Consider the following 13,040-nt stretch of genomic DNA (forward strand, 5'->3'; position numbering starts at 1 on the left):
CATTTTGAAATAAAAGTTCATGAGCTCTGTTTTCCACACCCCCACAAATGTGACATTACTGAAAAGCCCAGGATGTACTCTATATAGAACAGTAGCATTCAAATGGATTGCATAAATGGTGCTTGAGTTAGAGATCTTAGACACATGTCCACCACAGAGGACAAAAATGAATTGCTGGGTCTCAGGAGGTTATTTTATATGCTAAACATATTTATGAATACTTTGTGCATGTACAATTACTGGCTGTAGCCAATCTGTTTCTTTTTACAATCCCCAGTACCTTTAAATCAATGAAAACTGACCCACATAGTACCCCCACTGACAAATGGTATTTGGGTGGTAGTCCATTCTGACCACTGTAATGACACTAATGTGGTTTATTTATTTATTTATTTATTAGGATTTTAACGTCATGTTTTACACACTTTGGTTACATTCATGACAGAAACGGTAGTTACTTAAGATTAATCAGTTAACAAGTTTAACGTCAAACACAGTCATGGACAATTTTGTATCTCCAATTCACCTCACTTGCATGTCTTTGGACTGTGGGAGGAAACCCACGCAGACAAGGGGAGAACATGCAAACTTTACATAGAAAGGACCCAGACCCCACCTGGGGTTGAACCCAGGATTGCCCCCACTAAAGTGGTAATGATGTGGCAGTGTAAATGTGTCAGAATGTGGGGCTTTTTTTTAGCATATAATCAACGCTTTGCTGAATGTTTTCAGGAGGAAGTGCATGTGGTATAATTTTACAAAACTGGATTGCCTTCCTCCAAACCATGATCAGGCTGACCAAATGTGACCAAACCATCAGAAGAACAATACATAAGACTTTGTTTACTTAGAGACAACAAGTTTTGTTTAGATGCAGAATGTGCTGAATAAAAAGCAAGAAACTCAATCATCAAAACAACTGTCAAAAAAGGCTTTGTAGTAGTGGTCTCAACAGACAAGTCTCTACAACACTTTTTAGAATGTTAAATAAGGCAAAATGCTTGGCATGAAAATAATATACAAATTCTTGGCATAAAAAAATAAGATATACAAACGTCACAGCAGATGACTGGAACTTACTGATGAATTAAAGTTTGCCATTTACGGCAGTCACAGAAGGGTTTATGTGGGAAGAACAGAAGAATGATACTACAGTGTGTCAAAAAAAAAAGTGAAGCATAGAGGTAGGACTATTCTGGGTGTGTTACCAACTGTGGATTTGAGAACCTGCACATAGTCTACTACGTAAGTACCACTTCATTTTTCAGACTCATGTTATCCCCTCTGGTTTGGATCTTTGCGGGGAAGAATGAACACTTCATAAGGATACTGATCCAAAAACACATTAAAGTTTTGCACCAACTACTGGTAGACCAAAGAAGATTGTAGAGAAGTCAATGACTACTCATCTGTTAGATGAATTAAACCCCATCAAGCATTTATGAGGGAAGCACTATAAAAATTAAAAAGTACCAAACATACAGTAACATCACAAGAAGTATTGTGAAATTCTGCTTGAATAACATGTATTATCAGATTTTGTCATTTTAATGATATCTAATTTAAGTGCCTGAAGCATTTTCACTAGTTGTCTTTGACCACAACGGCCAATAGGTGGTGATGTTAACCTGATATCCCATCTACTCTGAGAGCATTGAGTAGATTTTTCTTTCAAAATAATATAATATAATTCAATTATAATAACTTATGTTACATTATAAGTTAAACAAATGTAAAAAATCTTATGTACTTTATCATTTAAGCACTGCTCAGAAAGGAGAACGTACTGAGAAAAATACTAATCAATAAAAGAACAACAGCAAAAGACCTTGTGAATATGCTAAAGGAAACAGGTTCAAAAGTATCTGTATCAATAGTAAAAATGTCCTGTATCGACATAACCTGAAAGGCTGCTCATCAAGGTAGAATCCACTGCTCCACATCTACCATTAAGAAGGTAACAGTTTACAACTGCATCATGGGGACAAAAATCTTACTTTTTGGAGAAAATGAAACTGTTTTGACCATCGTTATCTATGGAAGAAAAAGGGAGAGCCTTGCAAGCCAAAACACACAATCCCAACTGTGGAGCATGGGGATGGCAGCATCATGTTTCGGTACCCAGGAAAACATGTACTGTGAAATTTCATAGTAAAACTGTGAAATATTTTACAGTTCTACTTTGAAATTTTGATGGTAATTTGGCCACTTCATGGTTCTACTGTGAAATTTTATAGTAATCTAGTTGACAGTTCCACTATCAACTTTCACAGTAAAACCATGAATTATTTCACAGTTTTACTATAAAAAAAAGTTCACAGTAAAACTGAATTATTTTACAGTTCTACTATGAATTGATGGTAATTTGGCCACTTCATGGTTCTACTGTGAACTTTCATAGTAATCTAGTTGACAGTTCCACTATGAACTTTCACAGTAAAACACTGAATTATTTCACAGTTCTACTATAAACAATTTCAAAGTAAAACTGTAAACCTGATTAATTATTTTACTGTGATGTTTAAAAGTTCCACTGTAAACTTGGTAAACAGTTTTACCCTGGACTTCACAGTTTACTTTGTAATTACTGTACTTTGACATTAATTATACAATACAATACAATACAATGTATAGATCTCACAACTCCATTTATTCAGCAACGGTATAATTTCAAACACAGGCACAAAAACAACTGGTAAGGATATCTTCTAAATGGTAAACTGATAACACATGTACCAACTTGGCATTCTATAATGTAATGTTAAATGCATTAAAATAATAGTAATATAAAAAATAATGGTAATAGATTGTATTTGTTATATAATAACATAATTATATTACACTTAATAATTTATTTTACGATGGTAATTATACAATAATATAATTTTATTATACAGTAATATATACAATTATATAACTGAATAATGTATTGTGGTATAAATCTATATATAAACTCTATACATACATAATGAAAAATCTAATTCATAAGCATTCCTTATGCATTTAATTATGGCAGTATTGGGTGCTTGGATGTGTCCTATGTCTGTGTGTGTGTGGGGGTGTGAATTGTGACATGAATTACACCTCTTGTTTTCCTAGCTTGTCCACATTGTTGAATTTGCTGGTGAAGTACACTTTCTGGACCTCCTTCATGGGGAAAATCTGTTCGGCCACCTTTAAAAATGCAAAAAAAATAAAAAAAATAGATAAATAAATAAAAATAATCAAACATTTGCCGCCATCACCTCTAAGCTACAGGGGCCCTAATATATTTCATCAGCAATGTCTTACATCTGATGTATCATAAGGCATATATTTGGTAAGCGTATCATTAATTACCATTAATTGTTATGGTGCAAAAAATATTTATTGCTGAAAAACATGACTTACCTTCATCTGCACTAAAGCACTGACGCAGACAGATCTTCTCTCTTTTTAATTTCATTATTTTAGTAGCTCAGACTGCCTTAAGATGGATTGGCATGGCCCGTCTGATTCACTAGTTACTAGAAAAAGAATCAAACAATTAATATCAGCAGCTATGCAATCAGTACACAGTTTAGCATTTAGTAACACACCCAACAGAAGCTAAAAACAGTCAGGGCTTTAAGCATATATAGATGAAAAGACATTGTCAGCACCAAAACTGTAAAGAAGTGAGTTGTTTTACATATTTTAACACAAATTTATTTTAAACACAATCTGTTTTTAAAAAATCAATTAGCACCTACTTTAAGTTTCCGAGATCCAGGCCTCCTTGTAATTTTCTCTTTTACATCATAGTCCTAGAATGAAATGATTTAGAATATGTAGTTATCTGAGTTATCTACAAAAACAGTAACATTCTGTGGATGTGGTTGTAAAGCAATGTACTGAAACTTGCTGCTACTATCATGAACAAGAATATGAAAAACCCATCCTTATGTGCTGATGTAAATGTAGGCAGATACTGTTATCTACAATACCCGGGTCTTCTCTGTCGGACACTGAGACTCTCTCAACCTCAGCAGCCCTCCTTGACATGTGGTCATTTTCCTGGAATAAAAATACTGTTTTTAATTTCATATTTAAAATCTGTAGTTAACAGAATGCTACAATAGCTTAAACACAGTGGCACAAACGCAGGGTTTTCCCTGGGTTGTTGGCAGGCTTACGTGGTGTGGTCACTGGGCTTGGGCTTAGGTGGTGCCCAAGTTTTATAGGGAGTAGGGAAAGAGTAGGGAAAACCTGAAATGTGTGTTAATAGACATTTCCTGGATAAATCATATAAACTTTGATCAACTGCCCCAGTTTCACAGCAATAATTTAAAGCACACATATCACCCATCATTCCAAAGAAAATGCTGGACCTCCACTATTTTAGGAGCAACTTGCAGGTTAACGTTCACATTTAATTAAGACGTGTATAAATAAGACATAAAAGGTGAATTGTCTTGTAGGAAATATTAAAAGCATTTATATTATCTGTACACTTAGAATTATAAAAAGTGATAGGTTTATTATAGTGCAGTTTAGCACTGTAACAACACTATAAACTAAGTAATTGTACCAGTCTTAACGCGTTGCAAGTATTACTACGCATTTAAAAAGAGCACAATCAATTACCGTCAGATAACAGACTGTTTATGCTAATGGTTTAGCTAACGTCCCAAGTAACTAATTTGAAGACATAGAATCCTGAGACCTGTGTTATTTTCGGCTTTCTAAAATGGCCATTTATTTTTAATAACATTTTAGGCATAGTAAATATATTATTGTGTATTATTATAAACTGTTTAAGTTAATGACTTACCATCGAACTTCAGGGTTTAGCAGGGCGCCGCTTCACCAACGTCTTTTTATCCATTTCTCACTTTCCAGGTAACAGTTTAGCCGTTGATGAGATTTTCCGTCGTCAGATTCTTGTGTCCTTTAATAAGTTCTGACTCAATAACACATGTGGCAGGAACTTTATCTTTAAGCAGATACACAGCGCGGACTTTAACAGACTCGTTTTTGAGAATTAAATCACTGAAACTGACACAAAATTTGTATTTCGCGCGGTTCACCTGACGCGAAGCTCGAGACGCTTGGTTGAAATAACGGTCTCAAATCAAGTGAGCATGTGCGCATGCTCAGATGTCCAGACTGACATGATGTCTGACATGATGTCTGTAGAAGAGAGGTTTGCGCAGAACAGGCAGAATAAAAGGCGCTATAAAGTCATCTGTCTGATGTAATATTGATGTAATGTAATATTTGTCCTGTCTGCATGAGGTTATTTGTATTTTTGTAATATTATAAATATGTAAATCTGTGCTGTATTCTTTTTTTATTGGAATATTGTTAATCATCTATTTTTTTTTAGATGTACAGTGTATCACAAAAGTGAGTACACCCCTCACATTTCTGCAGATATTTAAGTATATCTTTTCATGGGACAACACTGACAAAATGACACTTTGACACAATGAAAAGTAGTCTGTGTGCAGCTTATATAACAGTGTAAATTTATTCTTCCCTCAAAATAACTCAATATACAGCCATTAATGTCTAAACCACCGGCAACAAAAGTGAGTACACCCCTAAGAGACTACACCCCTAAATGTCCAAATTGAGCACTGCTTGTCATTTTCCCTCCAAAATGTCATGTGATTTGTTAGTGTTACTAGGTCTCAGGTGTGCATAGGGAGCAGGTGTGTTCAATTTAGTAGTACAGCTCTCACACTCTCTCATACTGGTCACTGAAAGTTCCAACATGGCACCTCATGGCAAAGAACTCTCTGAGGATCTTAAAAGACGAATTGTTGCGCTACATGAAGATGGCCAAGGCTACAAGAAGATTGCCAACACCCTAAAACTGAGCTGCAGCACAGTGGCCAAGATCATCCAGCGTTTTAAAAGAGCAGGGTCCACTCAGAACAGACCTCGCGTTGGTCGTCCAAAGAAGCTGAGTGCACGTGCTCAGCGTCACATCCAACTGCTGTCTTTGAAAGATAGGTGCAGGAGTGCTGTCAGCATTGCTGCAGAGATTGAAAAGGTGGGGGGTCAGCCTGTCAGTGCTCGGACCATACGCCGCACACTACATCAAATTGGTCTGCATGGCTGTCACCCCAGAAGGAAGCCTCTTCTGAAGTCTCTACACAAGAAAGCCCGCAAACAGTTTGCTGAAGACATGTCAACAAAGGACATGGATTACTGGAACCATGTCCTATGGTCTGATGAGACCAAGATTAATTTGTTTGGTTCAGATGGTCTCAAGCATGTGTGGCGGCAATCAGGTGAGGAGTACAAAGATAAGTGTGTCATGCCTACAGTCAAGCATGGTGGTGGGAATGCCATGGTCTGGGGCTGCATGAGTGCAGCAGGTGTTGGGGAGTTACATTTTATTGAGGGACACATGAACTCCAATATGTACTGTGAAATACTGAAGCAGAGCATGATCCCCTCCCTCCGGAAACTGGGTCGCAGGGCAGTGTTCCAGCATGATAATGACCCCAAACACACCTCTAAGACGACCACTGCTTTATTGAAGAGGCTGAGGGTAAAGGTGATGGACTGGCCAAGCATGTCTCCAGACCTAAACCCAATAGAACATCTTTGGGGCATCCTCAAGCGGAAGGTAGAGGAGCGCAAAGTCTCGAATATCCGCCAGCTCCGTGATGTCGTCATGGAGGAGTGGAAAAGCATTCCAGTGGCAACCTGTGAAGCTCTGGTAAACTCCATGCCCAGGAGAGTTAAGGCAGTTCTGGGAAATAATGGTGGCCACACAAAATATTGACCCTTCAGGAACTTTCACTAAGGGGTGTACTCACTTTTGTTGCCGGTGGTTTAGACATTAATGGCTGTATATTGAGTTATTTTGAGGGAAGAATAAATTTACACTGTTATATAAGCTGCACACAGACTACTTTTCATTGTGTCAAAGTGTCATTTTGTCAGTGTTGTCCCATGAAAAGATATACTTAAATATCTGCAGAAATGTGAGGGGTGTACTCACTTTTGTGATACACTGTAAATAATGTCTTTTTGACATGTTTTTCATGTCATGTAATTAATTTACCCCCACACACATACATTTACACCCTTCATTCACATACCTACTTTAAATAATACATAAATATTATATACATTATTATTGTCTTGATATTTGTATCTTGTCGTTTACCTATATGGCCATAGTTAAACTGTAAATTACTGTAAACATCAAACATTAGAAGAGGTGACTATGAACTATTCCTAGTTGAACTTTAAACTGTAAGTTGACTGAATTTAACAATTCAACAATATCATGTTTACAGTTTAACTGTAAACTTCACAGTCAACATTATTAAACACCAGAGGAGGTGGCCATGAACTTCATGGTAACATGAGAGTTCACAGTTGTACTTATGGTCAAACTGTAAAAATGACAGTAGAACTGTGAACTATAATGGTTCAACTGTAAACTTAACAGTTTTACTGTAAACTTCACAGTCAATATTATTAAACACTGAAAAGGTTAGAATGAACTTCATAGTGACATGAGAGTTCACAGTTGTACTTATGGTCAAACTGTAAAAATGACAGTAGAACTGTGAACTTTTATGGTTCAACTGTAAACTTAACAGTTTTACTGTAAAACTTCACAGTACATTTTTTCCTGGGTAGTGCTACCCAATCGGCAATGACCCCAATCATATCTCCAAATTCGTGGCAAAATAGAGCTGGGCGGTTCCTGAATCACCCGGGTTAATGATTCGAATCTTTGTACTGAATCAGGAATCATGAGTCCGAAATCTCAGTTAACCCAGATCCCACAAGTCTTCTGACTGGCTGCTGCTAAGTACACAATGTGAGTGAGCAGGCTAACTGGAAACACCGCAGACTCAGATGATTTGGCTGAACCGACTTCACTCCAGTCCGTGAATCTAAGTAAAAAGTTAAATATTCCAATAAACAAGCAGTTAAACACACTGGTGTTCGTTATGTGGCTGATTTTATGCACATGCTATTATTATTAATCAGTAGTAGTGGTATAGATTAGTAATGCAGCATATTTTCTTGTAAGCAAAACAACAACAAAATATGGTTATATTATTATTAAAATGCAAATGCTTACTGGCTTGTTTAGTACTGTACCACTTAAGGATTATCATAGCCCCCATGGTAATTTATTGACTGTTTTGGTGTCACTGTGGCTGCCTGACTGGGTGAAGTTACCATGGCAATTTCTTGTTGACCATCCCCCTTGAACCCTTGACCCATTAATATACCCGTTTGATTGGTAGGTGAGTCCACCCTCCTCTCCCCCATGATCAAGATTCCACTTAGAAAAATTTGCCAACTTGTCACTGACAAGAGAAGTGTGAGGTGCCAAGAGAATTAAGAGAGAAGGATTTATTTACAGAAGATGAGTGCACGCAAGACAAGTGATATTTGGATGCATTTTCATGCAGTAAATCAATCGCAGTCAAGATGTCAGTATAGTGACACAAGTGATTCAAGTGAACCGGATCACATTACTGAGTGACTCAGATTAACCCGAGTCCATAAAATGAACCAAATTTACCACCACTATGGCAAAATGGTTTGGACAACAAAGGTAATGGAGTGGCCATCACAATGCCCTGCCCTCAATCTCATAAAAAATTAATGCCGGAACTACTAAAAAGCATGTGTGAGCAAGGATGCCTTCAAACCTGACTCATCCACACCAGTTCTGTCTGAAAGAATGAGCCAAAAGCTTTTGGAAAGCTACCCAAATCAGTTGACCCAAGTTAGTCACTAGAAATGTGATGTAAATTTTATTACTGTTAGCCAATCAAGTAAATTCGTTCTCAAGTACTGTTTGTGCCTAAGCCTAGACATAAAACGTATGTAACAGGCTTTAACTGCAGGTATTACTCTTCTATATTGGATTTGATTTCTACTTTAACTGATGCAACAAATGCATTTACTGGCCTTTCACTGGCCTTTCCACAGGCAGTGTGTGTACGCTGCACTAATTAGTTTTGATCAGCAGTTTGATTAAGTGCAAACACACAGAGCATTGTTTACATCCTGTGCAGTTCAGCACAAACATCAGCCACTTGCACATTTAGAGACATAGAAAAGCTCTAATTAATCAGAGATGAAAGTGCCGACAGAAGTGCTCTTTCTGTCTTTGTGCTAATGAGTCGACAAAATGGAGAATAATATGCTTTCATGGTTAGATGTTTTTTCCCCAAAAATTATACTGTAGTGGGAATAATATCAGTTTCAACACATGTACTGACATGAGACTAATTGCTACAAATGATTGTCAGCAAGTCAAGTCATGTTTATTTATAAAGCGCCTTCAAAGACATTGAGTGTCTTCCAAGGTGCTGTACAATAAAATCAGAACAATAATAGAAATAAATCACTTTACACATCACACATAAAACAGTAATAAAAGACATATAGCAGAATAAATATATTAATAGAACCAATTTGAAGATATGTATTCAATATAGAATAATACTTTGGCTAAAAACACATTATTACAAAAGAGGGACAATCACAAATAAGAGGTGGCCAAATTGTTAGAAACAAAGTAACAAATTAAAGACACAGTGTGTCCACAACCCGCAACGAAGAAAGTGGATTAGAAAGGGATAGGGCAGAATTGAGAACTGGATGTAATGATACGACAGGCTTTATCCAAGCTGTTACAGACTAACCAACTCTCGAAATGAAAGACAGTATGGAAACTCCTGGTTCCAGTCTTAAACAAGTGAGCACCCTGACCAGTTCCTCTGTGCCTGATGTGGATTTAGGCATGTCTCACCTCAAGGAACCTGGGATGTTACGCCACTACTAGGGTATTCCACTCTGCCAGGACATGCATCACGCGGGGCCCACACCCACATAGAAACCGAGACCAGTAAATAAAAAAAAACACCAAGTCAATGGAAAACATGAACGGCTTCAGAGAAATGCAAGTGTGCCAGCGGACATATATATATAAGAAACTTTTTATCTAGAAACCTTTCCACCTGAAGTGAATTAATGCTTATACTGTAAGGTGCAGGGTGTCTGTCAACCAAGAGAGATTGACAGCTTACATACAACTGGAACTCTTACTCCACCTGCTGGCTAAATTTGGCAGCACAGTTGATTGTCTACTGAGAGGTTGACAGATCAACATGTTGCTGTGTCTCTGTGTCCCCAGCTGCCTGTCTATCTAGATCACACCAAGGGAGCAACTTAACAAGGGAACGAACGTGGAGCAGCTCTTCTACCATGTCATACCTATAATTAGTGTTGTATTCCTCTGTCATACTGTTCAACATAAGACAATAGAACACTATCAGCTTTGTACAGAAGAAAAAAAATTTAATTGCATAAACTTCCAATGGCTCCAATGGAATTTTTAACACTTTATGAAACACTTAATTATTGACATCAGTTATTGACAAATATGGATTTTCAATAACTGATGTCAAAAATTAAGTGTATCATAAAGTGTTAAAACAATTTATGAATGGTTTTGTTGGTAAATTTGACTACTAATAAACATATTACTTCAACCCCACTCAAACAGTGATTACATTGGGTGACAATTTGCATGTATAAAATAAAGGTTTCAATATTATTATGTCCTACTTTGTAACTTCTTGCATGTGTGGCTTTAACAGTAGAAACTAGAATGCTAGTGTAGTATTATATAGTACTATACTACTATTTTATATCATTTTATAGTATAAAAAAATTCACAAGCACTTGTAAGGGATGTATGCCATGGTAGTCTCAGAATTGCAATAATTCCTGCAACCATCTGGACCATTTCCTATTTGCATAAGGTGACAATTGGGGGTATTTTCCTGAATTTGGTCTATTTACCACTGGTCCATGTACAACGCCCATCTCCAAAATCCAATTTTCTTGAATCTTTATTCAACTGATAAAAGTAAAAAGAAAAGCATTCCAATGTTTTTATTGCTCGACTTCATTGTAGTTTGTAAACATAAACAAATTTAGAATTTGATGCCTGAAACACACTCATAAAAGTTGGGAAAGGTGTGTTCCATCAACTTTCCTTTTAATGAGACTTTTTAATGGTTTGGGAACTAAGGACGGTTTTGCAAGTGAAATTTTTCTCCCTGAAACATATACTTGAACATCACAGGAAAAGACATCACATTGACGGCAACATTAGTCTCTCTAAAATCCCAATACACACCTTTGCATCAATGCTACTTTCACACATATGCTAGTCACCCATGCCCTGGACACGGATGCACCCACATGCCATGATAGATGTTGGCTTTTGCACCTTTCACTGATAACAGTCAGGGTGGTCCTTTTTGTCTTTGGCACAGAGATCTCGAAGTCAGTTTTTCCCCATTAGAAGCTGAAACATGGACTCATTTGACCACAGAACACATTTCCACTGTCCGAATTTTTGGTTAATCTGAAATTAGCTTGGACCCAGAGAACTGTTTGGCTTTCTCTTTGCATAATAGAGACTCAGGTTGCATTTTTTTTGATGAAGCAGTGGATTGTGTTAAGTGACAACTGTTTTTCCAAAATACTTGCGAGCCCATGAGGTTATATCTATCACCTTAGCATGACAGTTACTCAAGCAATGTCAACTAAGGGCTTCCAGCCCTACTTGAATTGAGATTTCTTCTGATTTCTTGACTCTTTTAATTATATTATGATTATATTATGTAAGATTATTTGCAATTTTGTGCTTTTCAGAATGATTAATAATTTTCTCAAAAAGTTTGGTACAAAGTGGTCAAGTCAAATTTATTTGTATAGTGCTTTTTACAATGGACATTGTCTCAAAGCAACTTTACAGAATCCAGGACTGACAGACCAAAAACCACTGTTGAGCAAGCCAAGGGTGAGAGTGGCAAGGAAAAACTCCCTTAAATTTACAGAAAGAAACCTTGAGCGGACCCATCATCCTTGGGTGGAAGTGGTGAGTAATGAGTCAATTTTAAGCAACAAATTCTAAATGTGTTTATATTTATCACATTTATTGAAGATGAACATCAAAAACATTGATTTAAAAGAATGAACAAATCACAGATTTTTATACTTTTTATGCTAAATGTCCCAACTTTTCTGGAACAGGGTTTGTACTTTGTCAATCATTTGTATGTTATAATATTGGGAATTGTAGTTGTTTAAAAGTGACATTTCTGACTAAAATGTATGATCGGTTCAGAGCTTTGTAGACTTTCCCATTGTTAAGCTAGTGGCTCAATCTGATTGGTGCAGTCAAACTAGCCCTATAATATGTTCACAGGGAAGTCACCAGCTATAGTCAATCATTACCACAAATTAGTCATTAGGAGGCCATGTTAAAGCTAAATAGCATTTTAGTCAAGTCAAGTCAACTTTATATATATAGTGCTTTTTACAGTAGACACTGTCTTAAAGCATCTTTACAGAATCCAGGACTGACAGACCAAAACCCCTGTTGAGCAAGCCGAGGGTGACAGTGGCAAGGAAAAACTCCCTTAAAATTACAGGAAGAAACCTTGAGAGGAACCAGACTCAGCAGGGACCCATCCTTCTTGGGTGGCCTGGAGAATAATTTGAATAAATAGGATTTACACAATATCATACACACACAAATTAAAATGAGTCTGTGATAAAGTCTGTAGTGAGTTCTTGACATTCTTGATGCAAACACGCCAGGTTGCCATCACATCTGGCAGGAGCAGCATTGTTGGCACGGCAGTCTCGACTTCATTCCTTAACCTCGGGTGGGTAAACAGGTTTCCATCAGAACCACCGCGGGGTAAAACAACAGAAAATGTAGTTAAAAATGTAAAATGTGAGTTGAGTAAAATATCAGTTTTACAGAGAGTAGACTCCGGCAGCCCTAATTATTACAGCATAACTAAAGAGGAGAGCGAGCAGGTAACAAGGTCATGAAGGCTTTCGATACCAAAAGGAAGTATATTTTACTTTAATGTTTTTAAAAAGTTTTACTGGAATAGCCTTATCAAGCTAAAATAAAATAGTTTAAGGGCTTGTTTAAGCCCTTAACGTTTTGACAAAACGTTGTCAGTTATATTTATAAGGTAAAGGTTGGTTCA

General features: G+C 36.9%; 1 long non-coding RNA gene across 2 annotated transcripts; it reads right to left on the bottom strand.

The window, feature by feature from the left end:
• Positions 1-2,631: 2,631 nt before the first annotated feature.
• LOC134321662 (uncharacterized) lies at positions 2,632-5,072 on the bottom strand. 2 transcript variants are annotated; one of them, XR_010013881.1, is made up of 5 exons: positions 4,793-5,067; positions 3,966-4,035; positions 3,732-3,785; positions 3,391-3,506; positions 2,632-3,174 (listed from the first exon to the last, which is right to left on the bottom strand). It is a non-coding gene; the product is annotated as an uncharacterized LOC134321662 (long non-coding RNA). The 2 variants fall into 2 exon arrangements; XR_010013879.1 differs by having other exon boundaries at positions 3,732-4,035; positions 4,793-5,072.
• Between the last annotated feature and the right edge of the window lie 7,968 nt (positions 5,073-13,040).

Source organism: Trichomycterus rosablanca, chromosome 1 (genome assembly GCF_030014385.1).
Source record: "Trichomycterus rosablanca isolate fTriRos1 chromosome 1, fTriRos1.hap1, whole genome shotgun sequence".
NCBI lineage: Eukaryota > Metazoa > Chordata > Actinopteri > Siluriformes > Trichomycteridae > Trichomycterus > Trichomycterus rosablanca.